The sequence below is a fragment of the Oryctolagus cuniculus genome, chromosome 1, assembly GCF_964237555.1.
Source record: "Oryctolagus cuniculus chromosome 1, mOryCun1.1, whole genome shotgun sequence".
NCBI lineage: Eukaryota > Metazoa > Chordata > Mammalia > Lagomorpha > Leporidae > Oryctolagus > Oryctolagus cuniculus.
This window is the reverse complement of record NC_091432.1, coordinates 218,159,412-218,187,314: the sequence shown is the minus strand read 5'-3', so window position 1 is coordinate 218,187,314 and position 27,903 is coordinate 218,159,412. Positions and strand designations below refer to the sequence as shown.

Sequence of the window (27,903 nt, the reverse complement as noted above, 5' to 3'; positions counted from 1 at the left end):
GTGCATGGTCATGAGGGAGCTTCAGCATTTTCCATTTGTGGACCAAACCTGCATGGTATCTCCTTCTAGTTGTAGCCCCCTCAAGACTCCAGGAGTCGTGGTTCCAGCTGGCAGGTGGGAAGCTAAAGGGATGCCTCAGATCATCTCCAAAACGTAACAAATGTAAGACCAGAGGGTGGTTGGTATATAATTACCCCCATTTATCTGCTGCCATCCCTGAACTAGGTCTCTGCTCCTGCCACATCTTTGACAACCTGCGTGGCTATGATTAGTGTGGCCTCAGGATATAAGCCATAATCATGTCCAAATAGAGACGATGTAATGATGCATAAACAGGAGCAGGAGCCATCTCCTCCTCTTCCCTCTTCCATAGGAACTGCCCAGCCCACACGAGGGCTGCTTCCTCCGCCTGGATCCTGGAATAATAGAACTACAGATGGCCCAGAGACACCCACAACAGCAGCAAAAGCAGCTGTCAGTGCTGTCAGCTCCTGAGAAGCTAGTGTCACACAACTGAACAAAGCTAACGTGAGACGTCTTTATCTTCATCCTCACAACTCTCCGCACTTTTGACCTGAATGTCCACCACCTCATTTCTCAACTCTTCAGCATCATTCAAAGTAAAATGAGTTTACTGAGTTTGAATTCTACAAATTACCCAGCCAAGACGTTGGTGCTGAAAAACAGAGAACGTAATAATAGCTAATGTTCATAAGAACCTGCCAGGGCCAGGTGCGATGCTAGGCACGCAGGCAGGTAGCCTGTCATTGTTCCCAGGCCACCCAGAGGAAGCAAGCATTCCCATTATCCTGACTTTATTCATGAGAAACTCTGCCTGTCAAAAAAAGAAAGAAAGAAATGTAATGGGGCCAGCATTGTGGCATAGCAGGTTAAGCTTCTGCCTGCAACACTGGCATCCTACACAGGTACCAGTTGCTCTACTTCTGATCCAGCTCCCTGTTGATACACATGGGAAAGCAGCAGAACATGGCCCAAGTGCTTGGGCCCCTGCACCCACATGGAAGACCCAAAAGAAGCTCCCAGTTCCTGACTTCAGCCTGCTACCCTCCTCCCTTAGCTGTTTCAGTCATCTGGGGAGTGAACTAGCAGATGGAAGCACTCTCTTTCTCTCTTTCTCTTTCTCTCTCTCTCTCTCTCTCTCTGTGTGTGTGTGTGTGTGTGTGTGTGTGTATGTCTCCTTCTCTCTGTAACTCTGCCTTTCAAGTAAATAAAAAATCTTTTTTGAAAACTCACTAAGTACAAATTTTTATCTTATATTTAAGAATGAAAAAATTGTACAAGTAAGTGTATTTGAAATGCTGGAGATCAAGCGTCCAGATAGCTCTCACACCATATGGCAGGAAAACCACATCTGGGGCATCAGGGATGCTTCTCTGGAGAAACAGCCCCTGGTTCCTATCCCCAAGGTCACGGATGCCTCTGTACAAGACATGGCAGGGGTCAGTCCCTACATACAGCGCTCCTTGTTGCTGGCAGTAGTTATGACAATCCCTAACCATGCTTTATCACCCAGTCCTTTGTCAGAGTCTTCCTAGAAAGCAGACTTATTCATTCAATCACTAGGTATTTTTTGAGCTCGGAGATGGTAGTAAATACAACAACAGGTTGCTGTTCTTGTAAGCCTTATAGCCTGTGGTGATGTACAGGATTAGCCAGCAAACCAGGGCTCACAGTGTGTGACACAGCAAGCAAGTGAAGGTGACAAAAAATGGCCATGGCCGGCGCCACGGCTCAATAGGCTAATCCTCCACCTGTGGTGCCGGCACACCGGGTTCTAGTCCCGGTCGGGGCTCCGGATTCTGTCCCAGTTGCCCCTCTTCCAGGCCAGCTCTCTGCTGTGGTCAGGGAGTGCAGTGGAGGATGGCCCAAGTGCTTGGGCCCTGCACCCCATGGGAGACCAGGAGAAGCACCTGGCTGCAGGCTTCGGATCAGTGCAGTGCACCGGCTGCAGCGCGCTGGCCGCAGCGGCCATTGGAGGGTGAACCAACATCAAAGGAAGACCTTTCTCTCTGTCTCTCTCTCTCACTGTCCACTCTGCCTGTCAAAAAAAAATGTCCATGACTTTTTGCTAACTTCCACAAGTGAGGAAGAACATATGCATGCATTTGAGTTTCTGTGTCTGGTTTATTTGGGGGGTGGGGGGTGGAATAGAAGGAGATGGGATAGCAGGTGCCAAAACACATTCAAATGGAAGCAACAATTGCCACAATCCCCAGCACGCCTGGGCAACCACAGGACATCAGGATGTGCTGTATTCTGTAAAAGGAGTTAGGGGAGAGTAGGCTGGTGAGCTCCACACACAGGGGAAAGATAAGGAAATGGAAAGGCTGGTTGCCTGGCCTGCATGCAGTTCGTGGTGTACGTTGTGTTGAAGTTTTGCACTGTGCCCCATGAAGATGCACAAGTGGCACATGTGAATCAGAAGTTTTCAGTAGTAACATAACTTACGTTAAAAAGGAAAGATGGCCACGAGGGAAAACACAAGGAGGGGGCTGTGGATCCACCTACTGCAGGAGGAGTCAGCTGCACGGAACAGGGGAAGGTGCGTGCAGGACCAGAAGGACCGAAGGCCTGGGGCCAGAAGAGTTGGGCACTGTGGGGTGATTAGGAGGTGGCTACCAAGGAGGCAATGGAGCAAGAGAAAGGCTACCCAGGGGGAGGACACAGGGCGTCGGGTGTGGGGTCTCACAGAAAGGCTACAAGGGGGAGGACACAGGGCGTCGGGTGTGGGGTCTCGCACTCCATGTGTGGACCCAGAAGGTTGGGGCTGAGGTGCTCTTCCTGCAGGCCCCAGAGCTCTCCCCACACTTGCAGCATGACCTCAGGCAAATCCCTCGCTGGTCGTCAGTTTCCTTCTCTAGAAGGAGATGGGAGGGCCCAGCGACTTCGCAGGGGCTGACATCTCTGCCATTCTACTCCTAGGTGGCAAGCTCTGTGGTCTCTGCCAACAAGCATCCACAGGGCTATGGATCCCCTAGCAGAGGAGGAAGAGAGCAGATGGAGGCGAGCAGAGGCCAAGCATTGCTCCCAGAGGCCCTCCTCCACCCCACCCCACCCCAGGGAACACCTGCATTCCACCTCCTAGGAGGTGGGGAGACCAGCAAATGCATTCTGAAGATCCAGCCCCTTGGCTAGACTCACAGATGGATGACCTCACTGTAACTCAGTTACCTCTTGAAAAACCCTACCCCGAATACAGTCACAGTCTGAAGCATTGACTGTTAGGACTTCGGCATAGAGATGTGGTGGTGGACACCCAATTCAGCCCAGAAGATCAAGCCGATGTCGCTGATGCAGTGCTAGACTGGGTAAGCACTTGATAGCTGGTACCACGCACAAGGGTGATGATGGTGACTCTCCAGGCTGGGAACCATTTCAGCAAGGTGATAGACATAGCTCAATACCCATCAGGAAGTCCCTCTGGGTCAACACGAGGACCTGGGATATGGGAACCACACACTGAGTGAACTCACGCATCCATTAGCTTTGGAGTCAGATCCACATGGGCTGGAGCCTGGGGGCATCACTCACCAGCTGGGGACCCCAGCAGATCAGCCCACTTGGCTGCGCCTCAACTCCCCTCCTGTACTGAGATAACAGATGGCAGAAGCCTGGCAGTGAGAAGGGCCCCGCAAATGCCCTCTCCTCTGCCTCAGATTTCTGAGTCCCAGTGAGGCCACCTGCAAGGGGTGAGCTTGGGCAAGGCACCCCCAGTGTTTCCAGCTCTAGCTGGGGAATGATGGCCCCTCCCTCACAGGGCTGTCAGTCACGCGTGGGAAGCAGTCCAGGCCTGAGGAAGCACTCAGGACAGGGCCAGGGCCCTGTGCCACTCAGCTGTGACCCTCCTCTCAGGACGCGACACTTCAGAGGTCTTCATGAGAGGGCGCTCACACCCACACACCTGATTCCAAGAAAAACAAAGGGGTGGGGACCGTGTGGTTTCATGACTCACAGAGGCCACTCCTGCCTGGTATTCAAATCATGCGGTCGAGGAGCTGTGCTTTTTGACTATTCCCCCCGGGTTTGCTAACCACTCCCTAAGGCTACACCCCGCACCCACTCTTCTCTGTCCACACAGGAGGCCATGGCAGGCCAAGGCTGACTTGGAACTGTCTTTCAAGTCTACTTGCAGGGTGGGGTGTCAAGGAGGCAGCTGGGGAAGTCAGGAGGGGCCCAGGAGCTCTGGCCAGGCAGAGGCAAGGAGACAGCAGCCCTGACCCCTGGGGAGACTAGTGGGCAAATCTCAAAGTGGTAGGAGTTGCTAGAGCAAGAACAAGTGCTGATGAGGCTAGGGCTGAAGAGAGGAGAGGAAGAACACAGGGAAAAAAGGAGGGGGGGGGTTAAAGGCAGAAGCTCTGAGATGCTGGAAGGAGAGGCAGAGGCCTGGAGGGGTGCAGGGGTCAGAAGGAGGGGAGACAATGGGTTGGGGGTGGGAGGGGATTTGCAAGCTGGGGCTTAACAGAGTGCACAGATCACGGAGGGAAGGGAGACTAGAGTCACTTAACCAGCAGCCCTTTGTCTGCTCTCTGCAGGCTGGAAACCCCAGGTAGTCGGTACCAGCAGGGCAGGGGTTCTGGTGAGCTCTTCCTTTCTGGGCCTTCTCGCTGCATCTTCATAGCAAGGGAGAAGGAGAGTGCTCCAGCATCCCATCCTGTGAGCTCACTGAAACACCGTGGCGTCGGGGCTCCACCCTTTCCAGCTCTTTTACCTCCCCTACTCTGTACAGGCCCTGTGTCCAAGTACAGTCACCACGTGGAGGGGTGAAGCCTTCAACAGGGAATGGGGGAGGTGGACACCATTCAGTCCATAGCACGGAGGGAAAGTGACACGGCACCAGGCCTGGAACACACACTGCTGACAAGGGTTCGCCCGGAAACCCTGCTCTCATACCTGCCTCTGCCCCCACTGGAGGTAGACTTGGACACGCCTCTCCCCTCCTTGGGTCTCAGGCTTCCTGGGATACAAGGCCAGAGTGCATGCTGTTCTCCAAGATCCCCAGGGAATGATCAGGCTCTTTCTCAAGAGATGGATGTCCCCCGAGTAATGTATTTTTTTCAAATAGGCCCATGGGGGATAAAGGAGGGGAGCAAGCTAATGTAAAGGCTTGAAGGTGAGAGCCAGTCTCAGCCAGCCCTGGAGCAGCCAGGAGAGAAGAGGCTGCTTCCTCCGCCTACACACTTCACAAGCAGGGAGTGGGACGCCCGCCTATCCGGAGCCTTCTCACTGCAAACGAAGAACTTGTGCAGTGTTTTCACTGTGGATGTATTTTTGAGAGCCACCATCTTCTGAAAAATGCTTTGGCTTTCAAAGCTGACCGACTCCACTTATTTGCATGTTTAGTTAGGGGGAGGCTGCTTTCTGAGTCCACCCGTCTCACCCACAGAGTCCGACTGCCATTCATCCCACAGAGTCCATGGACAGGCTCCTGCAAAGAGAGAAGGGATGGGAAAGCAAGAAGAGCAAACAGAAGGGGCATCCAATCAAGCCCAGAATGCGGTGAAGACGAGGAGGTCTCTTCCTGGAAGAGGTGCTATCTGGCCAAAGTGAGACAGAAGAAGAGCTCCCGGGGAGAGTATGTGGGACAAGGCAGCGTCCCAGGGAAAAGCATGGAAGGGAGACGATCATATTTTTGGAATTGTATCTATGAGCTCCATGAAGTCTGGTCTCTCTATATTAATAAAAGTAAATAAATAAAAGGAAAAAAAAATCAAGTGCACTAGAACGCTGTTCCAGGGTGGAGGAGGAAGACGGAGGAGCTGCCAGGACCAGGGCCTGAAGAACCTGGGAGTCCAGGGTAGAGTGGGGAGCCGCCGAGCAGCCTGAGCAGGGAACTCGGCTGACCTGGTGGTTTGGTTGCTCCTTTGTATTTGAGGGGGTGGAAACCGGACTTCAAACGCAGAAAATGGGCTCATTGCACTGGTGTCCATCGACTGAGTTCCCCTCTCTGATTTACTTTTCATTTGAGGTAACGGAGTTTTGCTGTTGGTTTTCATCAACCTCCAAGGCACACACAAAATGAGGTTAGAGCAGTAGTTTTGTAGAACAGAACAAAGAGCAAAAAATCCTTTGTCTCATCATATACAATCATTATAACCTTATACTTAAACCAGTCAGGATGGCATCATAAAATAAAATGTAAGACAAATTTAAATATGACCTACCTTATACAGTCTCAGCTCCAATGCTAATAATTTGAACGTAGTTGTGTGTACAGTAGGTCATGACCAAGTAGTCCCACAAGGACATTCCTTCATATAATCCACGGATGTGGTGCACCTGTTCTGGGCTCAGCTGTGCTCCCCTCCAAATTCCTATGTCAAAACCCTCATTCCCAGCACCTGAGCAGGTGACCGTTTTCAATAGGGCCTTTAAAAACGGGATCAAGCTAAATCTAGCTCAGCAGGCTGGGCCCCAATCCAAGAGGGACTGATGTCCTTATTACAAAGAGGAAATTTGGGCACACACACACAAGGAAAGCCCAGTGATGGCACAGGGTCATCCACAAGAAAAAGACCTCAGGGCAGGAGGGGTAGCAAGGAGAATTTTATTGCCATCCTAACCTTGGACTTCCAATGTGCAGAGTTCTGAGGAAATAGATGTCTGCACTTGCAGCTGGCCAGGCTGCAGTGCATTGCTAGGACAGCCGTAGCAACGTGACAATAAGACAGTCAAAACTCCAAGTGGAAACTGACAAGAAGGAAAGAAGTTGAAAAATTCAACCTTTTTTAAAAATTGTCATTGATGGATAACACATCTGTAGAGAAGTATACAAATCCTAACTGTACAATTACTTTTCACCAGTGAAAACATACCTGTGTAGCCAGAACCTACATCAAAACAAGGGATGGGGGGGGCGGGGCGCAGGGGTTGCCTTGTGGTGCAGCAGGTTAAACCACTGCCTATGATACCAGCATCCCATACAGGTGCCAGTGTGTGTCCTAGCTGCCTCACTTCTTTTTTTAAGATTTATTTATTTATTTGAAAGAGTCACAAAGAGAGAAGGGAAAGGCAGAGAGAGAGAGAGAGAGAGAGAGAGAGAGAGAGGTGTCTTCCATCCACTGGTTCACTCTCCAAATGGCCACAATGGCAGGAGCTGCACCAATTTGAAGTCAGGAGCCAGGTACTTCTTCCGGGTCTCCTACGTGGGTGCAGGGGCCCAAGGACTTGGGCCATCTTCTACTGCTTTCCCAGGCCATAGCAGAGAGCTGGATCAGAAATAGAACAGCCAGGACCCAAACCGGCACCTATATGGGGTGCCAGTACCGCAGGCGGCGGCTTTACCCACTACACCACAGCATCAGTCCTCAGACTGGCTTTTCTTACTGGTGCACAATTCATATATTTTTTGCCATGTGTGTTCCTCAATACAATGTTTGATGTTTAAATTGTTTTCCTGGGTCTACCCTCACAGGGCCTTTGTGTCTACAGTTTTCTTTGGGCAGGAGGACGCAGGTATTCAGTACCTAGGTCTGATGGAAGCCCCTGCTTCACTTCTGATCCAGTAGCCTGCTAATGACCTGGGAAATGCAGATGAAAATGGCCCAAGTGTTTGGGCCCTTGCAACCCATGTGAGAAACCAGATAAAACGCCTGGCTCCTGGCTTTAGCCTGACCCAGTGCTGGCTGTTGTGGCCATCTAGGGAATGAACCAGAGGATGGAAGATCTCCATCTCTGTAGCTCTGTTTTTGTTTTTTTGTTTGTTTTTTTTTTTTTTTTTTTTTTTTGGACAGGCAGAGTTAGACAGTGAGAGAGAGACAGAGAGAAAGGTCTTCCTTTTCTGTTGGACACCCCCAAGTGGCCGCCACGGCCGGCGCTGCGCCGATCCAAAGCCAGGAGCCAGGTGCTTCCTCCTGGTCTCCCACACGGATGCAGGGCCCAAGCACTTGGGCCATCCTCCACTGCCCTCCCGGGCCACAGCAGAAAGCTGGACTGAAAGAAGAGCAACTGGGACTAGTACCCAGCGCCCCAACTGGGACTAGAACCCAGGGTGCCGGCACCGCAGGCAGAGAATTAACCAAGTGAGCCATGGCATCGGCCCTCTGTAACTCTGACTTTAAAAATAAAGATATATTTTTCACACACACACACACACACACACACACCCAGAGGGGGACAAGCATTTCAGAGGCATCTCATGCCCTCTGCAAGACCTGCATGCCATGTGCACCCTGGGAGGCAACAAGTGATGGCCTAAGTTCTTGGATCCCTGCCATTCATACAGGCAACCCTGATGGAGTTCCAGGCGCCTGGATTCAGCCTGGTCCAGCCCAGCCTGTGGTGGGCATTTGGGGAATGAACCAGCAGATGGAAAATATCTCCCTCCCTGTGTGTGTGTGTGTGTATTTCAGACTTTCAAATAAAATGAAAATAAATAAATTTTTTAAGAAATTATAAAAGACCAGAAGCTCTGTATGGGCTGAGTTGGGTCCCTGTACAATTTGCATATTGAAGTCCTATCCCACAAAGTGCCTGTATTTGCAGATTATGCCTTTAAGGAGATAATTCATGCTAAATGAGACATGGAGTGGGATCCTAACCCAATAGGACAGATGTCCTTCACAGAAGAGGAAAAGCCACCAGGGAGCCACGTACATGGAGGAAAGACTGGGTGAGGAGACAGGGAGGAGGCAGCCACGCGCAAGCCAAGGAGAGGGGCTCAGGAGGAATCAGCCTTGTTGACACCTCGATCTTGGACTTCCGGCCTCCAGAACTGTGAAGAGAAAGTCTGCTGTTGAAGCCACTCAGCTGCAGTATTGTCGCAGCAGCCCTCGCAGACGAATACAAGGAGCTGTTTCCCAAAGGTCATGACAAACACTGTGCAAAAACTATGCGTGGCTTCAAATCCTTTTGAATCAAAATAATATGATAATTCTATTTTTCCACAAACTTTTTGAAGTTCACTCAGACAATGCCTCCATTCTATGTCACAGTCTTTAATTGCTTATGACCCCATAGACATAACATGTGATATCTAGTCAGTCCCCCATATCTGTGAGTTCTGTATCCATGAATCAGCCAACTACAGATTGAAAAAAAAAAAAAAAAACTACATCTGTACTGAACATGACAGGCTTTTTCCTGTCACTCTTCCCTAAATAATAAAATATACCAGCTATTTATAGAGCATTTGCATGGTATGGGGGATTGTAAGTAATCAAGAGATGGTTGCAGAAGCAAGGAACATCCAGCCTATAATCTATATGAAGCCCCCAAAATCATCTGGGGCTGGCCCTGTCAAGGCAACCACAGGCAGGACTCAAAATTTAATACATCCATAGCAGGCTAATTTTAAGTTGATACTTTTGGATGGCCCATGAATGATGTTATAAATGTCCATGTGACCCCCGGCAGGAAACCGGTCCCCACCCCAAAGGAGGATGTGTGTACATTCATTCTACATAAATAGTACACCATTCACTACAAGAGACTTGAGCACCCATGAGTTTATAGTATCCACAAGGGTGCTCCTGGAACCCATTCCCACAGGCACTTAAAAATAATTACCTAGGAGAGCATGAGGAGGAAGGTGCTACAAATAGTAGTCCCTAGCACTCGGTTCTGAAGTGTGAACTGATCCCATAGCACTGAGTGAACAAAGTAAGACATCAAATGGAGGCTGGCACTGTGATGTAGCGGGTAAAGCCGCCACCTGCAGTGCCAGCATCCCATATGGGCGCCAGTTTGAATCCCGGCTGCTCCACTTCTGATCCAGCTCTCTGCTATGACCTGGGAAAGCAGTAGAAGATGGCCCACAGCCTTGGGCCCCTGCACCCACATGGGAGACCCAGAAGAAGCTCTTGGCTTCAAATCGGCACAGCTCCAGCTGTTGCAGCCATCTGGGGAGTGAACTAGAAGATGAAAGACCTCTCTCTCTGTGTGTGTGTAACTGTGACTTTCAAGCAAAATAAATAAATCTTTTAAAAAAAAAAAAAAAGCCATCAGGGCCAGCGCCGTGGCTCACTTGGTTAATCCTCCACCTGCGGAGCCAGCATCCGATATGGGCGCCCGGTTCTAGTCCCAGCTGCTCCTCTTCCAGTCCAGCTCTCTGCTGTGGCCCGGGAGGGCAGTGGAGGATGGCTCAAGTACTTGGGCCCTGTACCAACATGGGAGACCAGGAAGAAGCACCTGGTTCCTGGCTTCAGATCAGTGTACCTCCGGCCGTAGCGGCCATTTTGGGGGTGAACCAATGGAAGAAAGAACTTTCTGTCTCTCTCTCTCACAGTCTAACTCTGTCAAATAAGTTTAAAAAAAAAAAAAAAGCCATCACATGGATTTAGGTAAACACATGGTCACATGTGTTTTTAATTTCTCTCATTGGCACAGCCAGAGGTATCATTCAGGACTAAACGTGTGCCAAGTACAATTATGATGTATTTCATTTAATTCTTACGATTGTTTAAGACCTATCATAGTAGGTATATATGTGTGAGAAGGCTTCAAAAGTCGATGTAGAATTCACATTATTCCTGAATTTAACTTCCCATGAATTTTTCAAAGCCCCTTGTATATCCAGTTATAGATTGATTTTTAGCTTTATATTTATTTATTTGAAAGGCAGATAAACAGACAGAAATCACCTATCTGCTAGTTCACTCTGCAAATGCCTGCAACAGCCAAGGCAAGACCACGCCAAAGCCTGGAACCCAGATCTCAGTCTGTTCTCCCAGGTAGGTAGCAGGGACTCAATTACTTGAGCCAAAATGTGCTGCCTCCCAGGATACATCAGCAGGAAACTGGAGTTTGGAGCAGAGCAGGCACTTGAACCCAGGCACTCAGACACAGAATGAACACATCCCAGGAGGCACCTTTATTGTTTCACCAAACACCTGCCCAGGTTTGTGGATTCTGACAGCTGCATTGTGTTTTATTTTGTGCCTTAACCATATTTTACCTTTCCATTCCCCCAGGGGTAGAGCCTAGGACCTCCAGCATCCTGGTACCAAGAGCAGTGCTGCAATGAACATGCTTGGAGACATCCCTTTTGAACTTGTGCATCTAGACGTGAGATGCTCATCAGTGAATCCTTCCAAATGGGTCTACTCCTTCCTCATGGCTCTCAGAAATCACTGCATCAGTCTACTAGTGGTGTACAAGAGCTCCTGGTTACCCACATCCCCACAGCCCTTGGCACCTGGAAATTTCTTATTTTTGCAATGAGTGAAAAGGGAGTGCAAAGTAATGATACTCTGTTGCATTCATTTGCATCTTTCTATTAATGAATTGGAGCATCTCTTCATATGCTTATGAGCAACTGGGGTTTCCTCTCCTGTGAATTGCTTATTTGTATACTTTGCCCAATTCTAATCCCGTTGATTAGAAAGCCTTAATTTTTAATAACATCCATTAACTTTTCATATTATGTGTTGTGTTTGGGAGATCTTACTTGAGAATATTTCTTCACCCTTAGGTTACAAAAAGGTTCCCCTAATATGTCTTAATCTTATGAGTAAAGTAAGAACTAGTCGTGCTCTGATGTATGCTAACAGTCCATTTTCCAAAGCCACCTATAAGTTATTGAACTATGATAACATGTTAATCACATCTCAAGCTCTCCATATATACACAATCTATCTCTGAGCTATCTTGTTCCATTGTTTTGTCTTTCCATCACAACCACACAAGCCTTCTGTTACTATGACTTTGTAATATATCATAAAAACTAAGACACAAATCCTGCCCTGCTCTTTTTAAAAGGTGATAGAGTTGCTGTGGCCTGGGAAAGCAGTAGAAGATGGCCCAAGTCCTTGGGCTGCTGCACCTTGTGGGAGACCAGAAAGAGGCTCCTGGCTTCAGATCGGTGCAGCTCTGGCCATTGCAGCCAATTGGGGAGTGAACCAGTGGATGGAAGACACCTCTCTCTCTTTCTCTCTCTCTCTCTCTCTGCCTCTCCTTCTCTCTGTGTGTAACTCTTTCAAATAAATAAATCTTTTTTCAAAAAAGGTGATGAGTTATTTATGGACCTTTATATTTATTCACTCAGAATAAATGTATTGTTTTTCAACATCCATCTGTATTCTGGTTCAATTGTATAAAGCTGATAACAATATAAAAACTCTGAGTTAATTTATCAGGTTATATTATCCTATCATGAACATGGAATCTCCCTCCATGTATTCAAGACTTCCTGTTACATTCTTTAATGTACTTTAAATTTTTCTTCCACAGTGGACTTGTTTACTGCTTGACAAATGAATTCATAGGTGTATAGTTTCTATAGTCTCCATAAAGAGCATCTCATTTTCTATAATGTTTTATGGCTGATATTTATCAATGAAGAAACATGCTATTGGTTTTTAATAGTTGATATTGTATCTTTCCAGAAATGTTGCTGGATCCTCTTATTTAAAAAGTGTGCTGATTCAGTTGCCTTTCTACATCAGTGATCACAGCACATGCAGATAACAATAGCTTTATCTCTTCTTTGGATCCTTGCACCTCAACATTAGCTTGCAGGCTGTCGTAGCAAAGTGCCACAGACTGGATGACTCCAACAGCAGGAGCTACTGCTCACCATCCCGGAGGCTGGAAGCCCAAAACCGAGGTGCCCACAGGGTTACTATTTTCTGAAGCCTTTCTCTCGGGCTGTGGATGACTGCATTCCCTGGTCATCGCGAGGCCTTTCCTTTGCACCTGTCTGTGTCCTAATCTCTTCTTATACAGACAGCAGTCCTATTGGATTAGGGCTCACCCTAATTACCTCATTTTAACTTAATTATCTCCTTAAGATCCTATCTCCAAATACAGTCACGTTCTGAGGTTCTGGTGGGGTTAGGATTTCAACATCCAAACTGGGGACCTAATTCAACCCATGACAACCTCTCGTTGCTTATCTTGGCTTTGGTTGCAGTGGTAACACACAGTGCCCCTATAGCTTTCCATCTCACAGCAGTGCTGGAAGGTACGGATCCCCAAGGCGACGAGTGAATGGAAAGAAAGAGCAGGAGTCACGCCTATCCCCTGGGGAGGTTCCCCGGTGCCCTCTGCCTCTAGGTAGTGTTCCCCTCCTGTGCTGAGCCAGGATGCCATTTTCCTCAGTTTTTCATGGATTTTATGCTAGCTCTTCAGCACCTCCATGCTCCTCTCTTCTTTCTTAGCACCTCCATAGTTCAAGTTCAGGTAGTGGGGGCAGGGAGAGACAGTGAAAGCAACCAGGCAGCAATCACCATGATCTGACTGTATTTTAGAAAGATCTCTGGCTCCTGAGTCCAACTTCCTGCTAATGCAGACCCTGAGAGGCAGCAGTAACAGCTTAAGTAGTTGAGTTTCTACCACCCCATGTGAGAGATCTGGATTGAAGTCCAAGCTCTTGGCTCAGCCTGGCCATTGCAGCATTTGGCAAGTCAACCAGCAGGTGAGAGCTAGCACGTGTGCTCTCTCGCACGTGCTCTCTATCTGCCCCTCAAATCAACAAAAATATCTCCTTGGGTGCAGAAATTAAATCAGAGGTGGTCACTATTGGAGAGGAAGAGACTAGTTGAGGAGTCATTGCGATAAAGGAGCTACTGACATCCTAGACCAAGGTGGTGGAAATGGGAATGGAGGGAAAAATGGTGTGCAAGACTTGGTGCTCCTTTCCATGTCAGAGACAAGGCAAAAAAAGAATGATTCCTGGGTTTTCGGTTTGCGCGACTGTGTGGACAGTGGCGACTTTCACTGCAGTGCAGGACCCAGGAGCGAGGGGAGGTTTGGGAAGGTGAGGGAAGATGATGCTGCTTTGAACTCGCAGAGTGGCAGGTCCTCAAGACGTCCAGATGAAGATGCTCAGTTCCAAGTGGAGTGCTAGACCCAGCTGGACACCCGGAGAGAATGGATGGCTTTGGGGCCATTAGCATACAAATGAATGGCAATTGAAGCCACTGGAGTAGAGGAGCTTAGCTTCCCAGAATCATGCAATAGAGGTCCTAGGACACAAAACTTAAGGACTGTCCTGCAGAAGAGACTGCAAAGGAGGCTGAGAAATTGAAGGAAACCCGAGAATGTCAAAGCAGCCAAGAGAAGAGCTTGTCTTAAGAAGCACAACCTGGGGCAACACTGTGGCTTAGTGGGTAAAGCCACTACTTGCAGTGCTAGCATCCCATATGGGTGCTGGTTGGAGTTTCAGCTGCTCCACTTCAGATCCAGCTCCCTGATGGTGTGCCTGGGAAAGCAGTAGAAGATGGCCCGAGTGCTTGGGCCCCTGTACCCACATGAGAGACCCAGAAGCAACTCCTGGCTTTGCATTGGCCCAGTTCCTGGCATTGCAGCCATTTGGAAAGTGAACCAGCAAATGGGAGACCCCCCCACCCACCTACTGCCCTCTCTCTCTCTCGCTTGCACTCTCTCTTTCTCCTTTTGCCTCTCTGTAACTCTGTTTTTAAATTTATTTATTTGAAGTGATCCCTGTTAAATATAAGAGTGGGAATAAGAGAGGGAGGAGATGTACAATTTGGGACATGCTCAATCGGACTTGCCCCAAATGGTAGAGTTAGAAATGTGCCAGGGGATTCCAATACAATGCCATCAAGATTGCATGTACCAATGCCATCTCACTAGTCCAAGTGATCAATTTCAGTTCACAATTGATCATACTGATAGGTCTAAGAGTCAAAGGGATCTCATAAACAAGACTAGTGTCTGCGAATACTAACTGATAGAATAAAAAAGGGAGAGAACAATCCAACATGGGAAGCAGGATACACAGCAGACTCATAGAATGGCAGATGTCCTAAACAGCACTCTGGCCTCAGAATCAGCCCTTAAGGCATTCGGATCTGGCTGAAGAGCCCATGAGAGTATTTTTGTCATGAAAATCCAAGACACTCTGGCATCCCAGTAGAAAGAACGGGCCCTCAAAGAAGGAGGTACCTTTCTCTGAAGGGAGGAGAGAACCTCCACTTTGACTATGACCTTGTCTAAATAAGATTGAAGTTGGCGAACGCAAAAGGCTTCCATAGCCTTGGCAACTCATGACTAGAGCCTAGGGAGATTACTGATGCCATAAACAAGAGTGTCAAATTGTTAAGTCAACAACAGGAGTCACTGTGTACTTCTCCTCATGTGGGATCTCTGTCCTTAATGTGTTGTTCAGTGTGAGTTAATGCTATGACTAGTGCTGAAACAGTATTTTGCACTTTGTGTTTCTATGGGGGTGCAAACTGATGAAATCGTTACTTAACATGTGCTGGATTGATCTTCTGTATATAAAGATGGTTGAGAATGAATCTTGATGTGAATGGAATGGGAGAGGGAGCGGGAGATGGGAGGGTTGCAGGTGGGAGGAAGTTATGGGGGGGGGAGCCATTGTAATTCATAAACTGTACTTTGGAAATTTATATTTACCAAATAAAAGTTTAAAACAATTTATTTATTTGAAAGGCAAACAAACAAGAATAAAGCCCCTTGGTTTATTAAAAAAAAAAAAAAAAAGGCAACAGCATGTCAGGTTGAAAACTCAAGTCAGGTGGGGGCTGAAAGGTGAAAGGGGCTCCCAGGGCTTAGGGACTTGACTGATCTAATTAACAATGACAGCAACTTAGAATAATATGGCATCTTATACTTCTGCACGGAGTGTATATTCCACAACCTTCTTTTGCTTTATGGAAACGATAGACTGTAAAGCCATCTTTGAAGGGGATAGGGGAGTTTTTCCTGGAGAAGAAAATACTCATGGGGGCTGTTTTGAAGGTGCCAGGAGTCTTCAGAGTCACAAAGAGCTGTGCAGAGTCTGTTGCACAGGGCTTGAGAACAGAGCACAAGAGGGCAGGAGGCAGCAGGGCTGAGCCAGGTCTGGGCAAACTGAGAGCCATCCAACAACAGCACGTGCTGCCCCCAAGGCTAGCGAGACCCTCAGTTCACCTGACCGTCCTGCCTCCTCTGACCGTTTCAAGTTCACGGTCTCATTTCACCTCCACAAAAGTTCTGTGGTGGCACAGGTGAGGTTCCTTGACTCCAGATGGGGGACCTAAGACTCAGGGAAGTGACAGGCAGGAAGAAAAGCACACAGCTGGAACGGACAAGTGAGCCAAAGCCCTGGTCTTCTCCTTCCAAGGGCAGCACTTGGCCACTCCTTCCATGGAAGCCAGCGTCTGGGCTGAGCAGCCGCCCAGGAGGGAAGCCCAGGCAGGAATTATTGCCTAGGGGAAGCAGGGGGCGTGAGGAGGCTGGGGCCCCACCAGTGGGGTTGCTTCCAGCTTACACCACCAGCCACCATGAGTGTCCCCATCCCGCACGGAGTAACACTCTTTATGGCTAAGGATAAGAAGGCACAGAGGCTGAGGGGTTGCTGTTGACAAACAAAGCCACTCCCAGAGTGAATACAGAGCCCCAGCAACTGCTTCCAGAGGCCTCAGTGACAGCATTCCTTTCTCCCAGGGCTGGAAAGCTTACTGACAGTGCTCATCTGGACCAGGCTGCTGGGTCACTGGTCAGGGAGCCCCCACCCCATGCCCTGCTGGCTCACCTTTGATGACCATGTCCCTCTGTGGGATCAGCAGCGCCCCCTGCTCAGACTCTGGGTGACCTTTCTTTGGTTCACACTCAAGCTCAGCCCCTCTTCTAGGGGTATCACCACGTGAGGAAATGAGGACACAAAGGACCGTGTGCAACAGCTTTCGGCAGTGATACCGCACAACTACCTTAGAAATAGAACTGACACCGCGGAGATGGCCTCTTGGGCCTGAGATGGTCACCAAGATTCCTGGACATCTTAGGAGGTGGGGGAAGACTCAATGGGAGATCAGGATCCTGCTAATGCAGACAGGGAGAGCTGCTGCAATTAATTTGAAAGAAATTATAAACCACCCAAGTATTCATCAATAAAAGAATGAATAAAATTTATGAGATTTCTACCCAGTGAACAAATCACATGGAAAAAAAATGGATGAACAAGGGTATTCACATGTAAAGTATCATGTTAGGTGAAAAATCCAAATTGCAAAAGCTTTGTTATACGAGGGGGCTTCAAGAAGTTCCTGAATGGGGCTGGTGCTGTGGCATAGTAGGTTAAGCCATATGGGTGCTGGTTGGAGTCCTGGCTGCTCCACTTCCGATCAGCTCCCTGTCAGTGTAACTGGGAAAGCAGTGGAAGATGGCCCAAATGCTTGAGCCCCTGCCACCCACATGGGAGACCCAGAAGAAGCTCTTGGCTTCCGCCTGGCCCAGCCATTTGGGGCGTGAACCAGCGAATGGAAGATCTCTCCCTCCTATCTCTGCCTTTCAAATAGGTAAGTCCTTTAAAAAACAAAATTCATTGAAAATGGAATTTAAAAGAATGCATTGAACATATTTTATCTTCTTACTGAAATGTCACATGATACCCCATAAACATGTATAACTGTTATCAAAATATTTTTAATGTTTAAAGAGATGGATAACTAACCTGATATTATCTTCACATGTGTAAACGATTCACACTGCACCCCAAAAAATATGCAGGTAAGTTTTTAAAGGGGGGCAGCGTTAAAGCACATAGGTTAGGTTAAGCCGCCACTTACAACACCAGCACCCCATCTCCGAGCACTGGTTAGGCCCAGCTGTTCCACTTCTGATCCAGCTCCCTGCTAATGTGCCTGGGAAAGCATCAGCAGGCAGCCCAAGCACCTGGGCCCCTACACGCACCATGGGAGACCCAGATGGAGTTCTTGACTCCTGGCTTCAGCCTGACCCAGCCCTGGCTGTTGTGGCCATTGGGGAATGAACCGGAGGATGGAAGATAGTTTGATATGTGCTTCTCTCTCTCTCTCCTTTTCAAATAAATAAATAAATCTTCTAAAAATTTTTTAAGATAATGTGAATTTTCCATGACTTCTTCGTGTCCCCTCATGTGCACAGTATGACATGATTTATTGTAGTTTATAAAGCAATGCTTCCATTGCTTAGGGACACAGATAGCATGGTGCAATGAAAGTATAAAAGTGCTCAAGAACAATAAATTGGCCTCACTAACGAAACCAGCCCTTGTTGGGTGAGGGGTCGGGTAGAAGAGGATGCAGTGGGCAAGGCAGCAAGGTTGCAGGAGCGACCATGGTATAGAAGTGTTTCTGCTCCTTAGCATAGGTTGGGGGAACACCACCTATGGTGACCATGCTTATACCCAAAACAGGTTAGCTGTGTCCCAGCTCTCATCTCTCCTGCTAAGGATACCTCTTCCTGAGGTCAGACCACTCAGCTAAACTGCTCCCAAATTCCTGGTCCACCAAAGCCACATAGAGCCACAATTGTCTACTGTGCCATTAAGCTGCCGGTTTAGTGGTGATTTGTTACCCAAGAACAAAGCAGAGACCCAGTGAAAATGAGATTTTATCAGACCATCTTGTGACTTCCTAAGGACCAAACAGCTCCATTTATTTTTGATGTGCAAAGCCCCAGGCTGTTAGAAGGAACCAGGAAGAGGTGGCCCCAGGCTCTGTGGGCGGGGACAGGCAACCTCTGTTCTTGGTCAGCTCTGCACTTCTTTGAGTTGCTTGTCTCTAGGGGACACCCCCTGAGAACACAGAGTAGACCTCCAGGCTTCTCTGTGCACCTCCAGAGCTCAAGTGGGCCAGACATATGATGCTTCAGAGGTGAAAGCCACACCCTCAGCCTGGCCCGGAGATCCATGCAGCCAGGAGGGACAGAGGGGCCAAGAACGGAACCAAAGACCCCTAACCCTGCAGCTCTCCTTGCAATCTGGTAAGAAACGGTTCTAGGTATGAGGCCCCATTGCCTATGTGAGATCCCTGCCTCCACTTAGCACAGAGGTGAGGGCAAGGTTGTGATGGGAAGACAGAGGCTTGTAAACCAATCAAAAGGGGAAAGAAAAAGCATTTGGCAAAGCACAGGGAGCAGCTTTTTCCCCTGAGCTGCAGTGTCCAAAGCTGATTCAAGAAGAAAGCTCTGTTGTCAGGGGGAAATGAGCTTTTCCCTAAAACGAGCTCCTGAAATTGTCCAAGAATTGAGCGCTCTGTGAAAGGGAGAGGGACGAGCTGGTCACGGAAATAGATACGGTCCCCTGGGTGGAAAATGTGTGTGTCTTCACTGCGATGTGCTGTTAGAGGCTTAGCTTGCAACCGTGGTAAGGAGATATTGTATTGGATTAGAAATCATCACTCCAGAGCTAAATTTATCATTCCCAGTTCTTGGGCATGAAATAGAGGAGAATCATCAATTATGCTTGGGCATAAGTCACATGATAAAAGAAAATGCTGCTCCCTGAAAAGGTGGGAGAGACTTGCTGTCATTGTTCAGGTTTAGGTGTTTATAGCATGGAATAAAGTACTTTCATAGATCAAAGCTTAGAAGACAAAGACTTTGGGATTTTACAGAGATCACAGAGCCTCAGCTTGCTCCCTTCGAAGCTCTCCTGGGGTGCCCTCCATTCACAGATGGAAAGCTGACGTTCAGAAAAGGGAATCTGCTGAAGCAAGGTCATACCAAGGTTATGGGCAGAGCTTAGACCAGGATCCAGGAACCCACCTTGAAGGCAACGACCTTGATGAAGTAGCTGAGCTTTTCAGCTCGAATGCAGAGCGAGGGTGGGCATGCAGGCTTGTGCGTGTGTTAGTAATCACCACAGCCCATCTTCCTGGAGAAAGCCTGCCCAGGTCGCCCACGACACTTGTAAGGAAACAAGGACCAGAAACAGGAGCTTGCTGGTCCAAACAGCTTGTACTCAGGAGCAGCACCTTGGTCTACTAAAGTTTCTTTATGCCTGGGCCCAGCCCCAGAACCTGGGGCTGGGGACAAATCAGCTCAGAAATATGGTAGCTGGTGCTACATTAAGAAAAAAAAAAAAGTCCCCTGGACTGACTGGCAGGGCAGACAAAGGCAGCATATAGAGTGGCTCAACACCAGAGACCTGAGTACAAGTCCTAGCTCTATCCCTTTTAGCTGTGTGATCTGGGACAAGTCACTGTTTGTCCCTAGACCTCAGTTTCTTCTGGTTTAAAATGGAGATAATATGCTTCTTGCACTAAGAGGACCTAGGGGGTGATTTAAATGTTTCCAACCCTAAATATTGAGCTAAAAACGGGGGAGACATGCCCGTGAATGCACACAAACACATCACCTGCTCAAACTGACCATACCCACCTGCTTTTTCCCAAGCATCCTTTCAACTTCCTGATAGTGTAAGTCCTGGACACACCCTCCACTCTCACCAAACCTGTACAAAGGTCACTCACTCCCTGGCTGCCTGATAAGCCAGATAGAATCCCAATGGACTTTGGAATCAACATACCCTATTTCTCTTCCCTCTCCCTCATCCAAATCCTCCCTGGCAATGCCAAATACAGCCTAAAAACAGTAGACGAGAGTGTGGGCTTGGAGGTCAGGCAGAGCAAGACTCAAATCCTGCTTCTGGTTCTAACTGGCTGAGCAAACTTGAGCTAAATGCAGACCTCTCTCTGTCTTGGTTTCCTCACCTGCACCACTGCAGTGATTGTAAACACCTACTCTGCAGGTTGTTGTGATGTTGAAAAGAGAAGTGACTAAAGCGCAGACGCCCGTGCTTACGCCAGTCCCACTGCAAACATCGCTTTCTGTGAAGGCGGGGGAGGCTGCCCTCCCCCAGCCGAGGGGGTTCTTGGGGATCAGCCCCTGCTGCACAGTGGTTCTGTGGTGCTGCGCCAGTCACTTCACCTCCCTGAGCCTGCTTTCTCCTCTGGACAGCAAATACAAAGCTTTCCAGACCTCAGAAGCCCTCGATAAAATCCAGCCCAGATAAGAGAAATGAAAGTGGTTATGCAACTCAGTAGCCCAGTTCCATAGAAGGGCAATCCCTGTTCACATCTAACCAGACAACTGCGACTCTTTCGTCCCACAATTATCCAGAATGCAGGCAGAAAATTAGATAAAAACTAGCAGTGGGAGAGGCAAGATAAAAATCAAAGGATTTTTGAAACCTTTAATCGCGTGAAATCCACCCAAGTAGGACATTGAAATCCTGACTTCAACTCTGCTTTGTGGCGGTTGTGATTATTTTATTTCAGACTGGGGTTGTTTTTGTTTCCTCCCTGGGCACATGTGCCTCTTTTCTTTCCTGTCTTCTGGAGTTACTAACCATTACAATTCTCCAGTCAAGAGATGCAGTAGAAGCATTCTGCCATGTGATGTCTCAGGCGGCATTCAGGGCTCTTCAAGAAGTCTGTGGAAAAACTAAATAACACCAGCTATACCCTTGAAGGGAAAGTGGGAACCAAGAGTCAAAGCACAGGGATCCATCTTCTGAGCCACCCGGAAGAATCAGCGCCAGGAGTGTGCTGCCCTTCCAGGCCAGGAAAAGTGGTCAGGAGTAACAGACTTTTGTACCACACAGTCCTGCTTTGAGGCCCAGTGTTGCATCTGAGGGGGGTGGGCATTTGGCATGGCAGTTAAGTTGCAGCCCAAGATGCCCACATCCTATATCAAGTTCTTGGTTCAAGCCAGATCTTCTGCTTCCAATCCAGCTTCTTGCTAGTGTGTACCCTGGACGGTAGCAAGTGATAGCTCAAGTGCTTGGATCCCTGCTACCCACATGGGAGAGGCTGGCTTCAGTCTGGCCCAGCACTGAATGTTGCTGGCATTTGAGGAACAAAGCAACTGATGAAAGGGTATCTCTCTCTCTCTCCATCTCTCTGCCTTTTGAATAAATTTTTTAAGAAATAGAAATTTAAACATACATAAGGCATCTGACCTGAAATTCCCTCATCCATAAATAGGGATAATACAAAGGATCTTCAAAAAGTTCACTAAGTATATACTATTAAAAAGTTATGCAAAGGGGCCAGTACTGTGGGGTAACAGGCAAAGCTGCCACCTGCAGTGCTGGCATCCCATATGGGTGCCAATTCGAGTCCCAGCTGCTCTACTTCCGATCCAGCTCTCTGCTATGGCCTGGGAAAGCAGTGGAAGATGGCCCAAGTCCTTGGGCCCCTGCACACACATAGGAGACCTGGAGGAGGCTCCTAACTCCTGATTGGCACAGCTCCAGCCATTGCGGCCATCTGGGGATTAAACCAGTGTATGGAGAACTTCTCTCTCTGCCTCTCTGTAACTCTGCCTTTCAAATAAATAAGTAAATAAATAAATCTTAGAAAAAAAACTATGCAAGGATTTCAAAATTATTTTGCACCAAAACTATCTTTCAATTCCATTTGTCCATGAACTTTTTGGAAGTTCTCTCATAATACATGTTGAGGTTGTTTTGAAGATTCAACATACAAACTGTATAACCCAAGTACCTGGCACACAACAAGTGTTCTAAATATGATAATTAAAAATAATAGCTCCATGTTAAACTTGGAGACCTTATAATGCTTTCCTGTTTGTAACTGACTTCTCATTCAGTATCCCTTTGGCATTCCCAATAACCCAACAAGAAGGTCAGTGGGTTAGGACTCCATAGCACCATTTCACTGTTGAGAAAATTGAGTCCTGGAACAGTGAGATGACCTATCCAAGGTCACACTGGGAATGAACAAAAGTGAAGATTCAGGTGCCTTCCAAGCCCTGCAATCAAAGAATGGTTCACAGACTCCAAGGAGCAGGCACTAAACTAAGAGAGTATAAGGTCAGGAGGCCAGATCCCATATAAGGCCGCCTACCTAGAATGGCATTTAAGAACTCAGTAGCTCATGGAGAAGCAAACATGACAGTTTCCCCACCTCCGCTTGTAACCAGGACCCGGTGCCCACGCTGCCCAGAGACAGCGGTCGGAGCTGCTGACGCCTACCCACAGACAGGCTGCCATCAGCCCTCCATCAATGCCCGGAAGCCCAACCGTGAGCTCCGGAGGGGCAGGCTCAACTGTAGCTGGGAAGCCAGACTCTTCTGCCCCACGGTTTCCAGGATCTGACGTGGGCGTACCGCTCACCTGCTAGAGAAATTCTGCACGGAGCACGTCAGCCTGTTTACTGTAAAGTCATCATCTCGCTTCTTCCAGGCCAGCCCCTAATTAGTCATTGCCCTCTCCCATTTCCCTTCAGCTATGGGAATGGAGAGACCCTAGAGACCCGGGCACCCACGGTCAAGTCTTGGACCTAAACAACACCGTGAGTGACCTAGGCTGCTGGGATTCTAGACCCTAAGATGGAAACCACCCCCAAGACCCTCTAAACGGGGGATACATTACAAACTTTACAAACTTGTTCTGTAAAGAGTGAAACAACAACCGTGGATGTTAATGCTAACATTAAGGGGTCACATCCAGTTTCAGTCAGATGCTCTTCTTGGTTCTATTTTTGTTAAGCCCTTTAACAATACAAAGAACACTCCTAGCTCAGGGGCCATCCAAAAGAAGTCACGGTTTGCAGAACCCTCCCCCTCCCTTCCCATCACATACATGGCAAAACTGAAGTCCAAGAGCATGAGTCCACTCGCCCAAGGTCACTCAGTGATGAAGACTGTCAGGCATGCTCAGATCTGACCCCTGCCACTCTGTCTCCGGAAGTAATGACTGTGTTATTGCACGTCTTTGGAAATCCATTAACACCTGCTTCTTAACCAAAAGGCTTGGGGAATGGCCTTTTTAGCATTCAATGGTACAGATGCTATATATGCACTATAGAAGAAAAACACATTACTTGAATATTCAATTATTTGAAATCAAAACTAGCTGTGGTCATTTCTGCCTTCCGAAGGCAGGGGGGTACAATTTCTAGCAGAGGGAAGATAAATCTGTATGGTGCATCTTGTTTGCTAGAGCTGCGGAAGAGAGAACAGAAGAGCTGACACTCACAGCTTTGCTCTGGTTCTCTGGCACCAGTGAAAGGGGTGGGGGTAGGGAGGTGTTGATGAAGACCCAGCCCATCACTTTGCAGAGTCTTTGGGCACACAAAGGGGAGCCTCAGGCCTGTGACCTGCACTGTTGGCCTCAATTATTCTTTTTAATAACAGGAGGGGTCTTGGGAGGCCTGAGGGGGTGAGGAGCTTCGTAATGGCTAAGCAGAAAGAGAGGAGGAAAGAAATAGGGTGGCAGAGCGACGTAACAGCATGGTGCACACAGATGTCAAAATCATGAGTGTCTTGTGATGATATTTTTTACTTTTTTTTTCTTTTGCTGTTGCTGCTTTTTGAGAAAGTAGAAGAAGAGTTGGTAGGGAAAAAGGGGTAAACCCAGGGGCAACCCCTGGACTGGGTGAGCAAAGTTAGTAGAGGGAGGAACTCAGGACAACAGAAGCCTCTCCCCACCAGAGCTGCCTCCCTTTCCTCCTTCTTCCTGTTACCCAAAGCCCCATTCCGTGGGAGCCACAGAGTGCCCAGCCCCACTCCAGAGTTCCATTTTCCCAGTTTCCCTTGCAGCTAGCAAGGGCCACATGACACCATGTGGGTTGGTAAGATACTAGCAAGAGTCCTGCAAGAACTCTGGAGAGGCATTTCTTTCCCCATCAGAATGGACACGCTCAGCCAGTGCCACCATCTTCTCTCGCCTTTCTTTCAGGGGGAAGCTGAGAGCCTGCAATGGCTGCTGTGCACTGTAGCTTTCTGTGTGACGGAAATCCCTGTGCCTACATGGACCCAATACAGTAGCCACTGGCCACGTGGAATATTGCTGGTGTGGAGCTGGATTCTTTCCCGTTTTTCTTTCAATTTTCATTCATCTGAATTTAAACTGCAGCAGGAGCCCGTGCTAGTGGCTCCTGAAAGAAATCAAAATGTTTCTCTCCCTAATATTAGGGTTGTGGCGTTAAGGACACCGAGAACACAGAAGCAGCTCTCAGCCTTTCTTTTACTTAAATAGCAAGAGAAAGATTTGCACAAACCCAGCATCTTTCTGACCTCCCCCTTTCTCTCCTGAAGTTCAGGTGTCAACCCTCAGTTATTAGAGACAACTATTTGTCAGCACAAAGGTGATCGTGGCACCAGAGAGGAATGTGCGGGCAGACTTTCCCTTAAATTTGCCTTCCCACAGCAGGATACACAGCAGACTCATAGAATGGCAAATGCCCTAAACAGCACTAGTAGCCTCAGAATCAGCCCTTAAGGCATTCAGATCTGGCTAAAAAGCCCGTAAGAGTTTCGCAGGCATGGAAAGCCAAGACATTGTGGCAAAAAAAAAAAAAAAAAAAAAAAAAAAAAAAACAACAACAACAACAACAAACCTAAATGAAAGATCTCTGTGAGATCCCAGTGGAAAAAATGGGCCATCAAAGAAGGAGGTACCTTTCTCTGAAGGGATGAGAGAACTTACACTTTGATTATGGCCTTGTCTAAGTAAGGTCAGAGTTGGCAAACTCAAGAGGCTTCCATAGCCTTGGCAGATCATGACAAGAGCCTCGGTGATTACTGACGTCATAAGTAAGAGTGTCAATTCTTAAATCAATAATGGGAGTCACTGTGCACTTACTCCCCATGTAGGATCTCTGTCCTTAATGTGTTGTACTATGTAAATTAACGGTAAAACTACTACTCAAACAGTACTCTATACTTTGTGTGTCTGTGTGGGTGCAGTCTGTTGAAATCTTTACTTAGTATATATGCTAAGTTTATCTTCAGTGTATACTTAGTATATATACTAAGTTTATCTTCAGTGTATAAAGATAATTGAAAATTAATCTTAATGAAGAATGGGATGGGAGAGGGAGTGGGAGATGGGATGGTTGCAGGTGGGAGGGAGGTTATGGGGGGAAAAGCCACTATAATCCAAAAGTTGTACTTTGAAAATTTATATTTATTAAATAAAAGTTGAAAAAAAAATTGCTTTCCCACACTTCAAACCACCATTTGGAAGCTACAATGGCTGTCTGTCTTGTCTTATGGCAAAAAGGGACTCTCTGTTAAAATGTTACATAGGCCAAACCCTGGGCCATTGCCTTTTTTTTTTTTTTTTTTTTTTTTTTTTTTTTTTTTTTTTTGACAGGCAGAGTGGACAGTGAGAGAGAGAGACAGAGAGAAAGGTCTTCCTTTGCCGTTGGTTCACCCTCCAATGGCCGCCACGGCCAGCGCACCACAGCCGGCGCACCGCGCTGATCCGATGGCAGGAGCCAGGTGCTTATCCTGGTCTCCCATGGGGTGCAGGGCCCAAGGACTTGGGCCATCCTCCACTGTACTCCCTGGCCACAGCAGAGAGCTGGCCTGGAAGAGGGGCAACTGGGACAGAATCCGGTGCCCCGACTGGGACTAGAACCCGGTGTGCTGGCGCCGCAAGGCGGAGGATTAGCCTAGTGAGCCGTGGCACCGGCTTGGGCTATTGCTTTTGAGAGCACTGCTTTCATAAAAAGAGTTACCTTCCTCCCAGGTGATGGGCACAGCACATGTTGCTAAACTTAACCTGTTTTTCTCCTGGTAATCTGTCTTTTGCATCAAGACAATGTCTCAAATACCATCTTATGAGGCTTGAAGAAAGGCCATGAGTCTCTATTTCTTCCCTCCTTTGCTACCTTCATTGGACAGCGAAGGCTAGAGAAGCCCAGTCTGAATCTGGGGTTGAGCCATCCACCTTCAGACTCTGGTTTCGTAAGAGAAATAGAACCCTACTTTTTAAGACCCCATAATCAAGTTTTCTGGTACCAGCAGCTGAGTGTATCCTAGCACACTTCCAAAAAGGGTGACCAGGAGAGCCCCCACCACATTCCAGCTGCCCCTGGGGTAACAGTCAAGCCAATCAGTCCCATTCTGCTGGCATCTAAAGGGACAGTTAGTGTCAGCTAATGTCAGCTCAGGAGACTACCCCAAGCAGAAGGGAAGGAGTGGAACAGAGTCCTGCCCTTCCCCCTAACAAAGACCATCTGTGACAAAAGTGGCAAACTTCTCCAACAATCACACTTGGGGGAAGCTGGCAGCCTAACATCAAAGCAAAGCAAGAGCTAGGGGTACCGAGGATGCTCATGTCTTGGTCAGGGTCCCTTCCCTGCAGCAGTCTCCTTGAGCAAGTCACTTCCTGTCTCTGAAGTTCATTTCCGTTATGCATGAAGTGGAGGACAATCAAGCCCCTCCTGACAAGCTCAAGGAGTTGTTGAAGGACTGAGAATGGATGGAAATACATTCTGTAAATGGGAAAGTGAGGAAATTCCTGGAGATCATCCCAGGAAACCCTGGAGGGCTCATAAATTCCTATCACCTGCTTGAAGAAGCAAGGACTCCTAACATCCTGCCCTGGTTGGCTCTTCAGGCCAAGGTTTTGGCTTCATGTTGTGCAGTTCTACTGGCCTTGAGAATCAACTCCCACTAATGAACAGGAGAAAGCACAGGCTCCAGTTCTTCGAGTGGCCATCCCAGTCAGTACCTGGAAGGACTGTGGATCAGTACCCTCAGACATATACAACATGACTGAACTTTCATCTCTCCCCTACAGTGGGTCCTTATATTCCTCCAATGATCTCGAGACAAATCTAAACAAAAACCTGAATAGTAGGCTAGCAGAAGCTTGGGAAAATAGGTTCCCTTCCAGGCGATGCAGAGAGGAAAACTCAAGGTCCAAAGTGCTGGCCACACACTGAAGGAGCAGATGCCTCATGCAGTATTCCCAGTCGGGGGACACCCTGGGCAACAGTTTGGACCAGAAACACAGTCTATAGGCGGAAGTACAGACACAGGTTTATATACCCATTTTCAACCCTTCAGTGACCAACGCCAAGGAGATTCACGCTGTAGTTAGCCACATACTGGTAAGGGATAATTTTTTTTTTGTAAAAATTTATTTATTTGAAAGACAGAGTTACAGAGAGAAGGAGAGGTAGAGAGAGAGAGAGATCTTCTACCTGCTGGTTAACTCCCCAAATGGCTACAATGGCCAGGACTGAGCAAGGCTGAAGCCAGGAGCCAGAAGCTTCTTCCAGGTCTCCCATGTGGTTGCAGGGGTCCAATGACTTGGGCCATCTTCTACTGCTTTTCCAGACACATTTGCAGGGAGAAGGATGAAAGTGGAGCAGCCAGGATTTGAACCAGTGCCCATATGGGATGCTAGCTCTGCAGACAGAGGTTTTACCCACTATACCATATTGTTGGCCC

At 48.0% G+C, this 27,903-nt stretch overlaps 1 long non-coding RNA gene across 2 annotated transcripts in view; it reads right to left on the bottom strand.

Annotated features, from left to right (window-relative positions):
• Positions 1 to 27,903, bottom strand: part of LOC127493231 (uncharacterized) — a 125,102-nt gene that overhangs the window by 75,345 nt on the left and 21,854 nt on the right. The window contains exon 4 of one of the 2 annotated variants that reach the window (XR_011381732.1): positions 1 to 27,903. This exon is cut by the window's left edge and continues 19,737 nt beyond it. The exons of the other annotated variant lie outside the window; for it this stretch is intronic. This is a non-coding gene — a long non-coding RNA (uncharacterized lncRNA). 2 annotated transcript variants of the gene reach the window in all.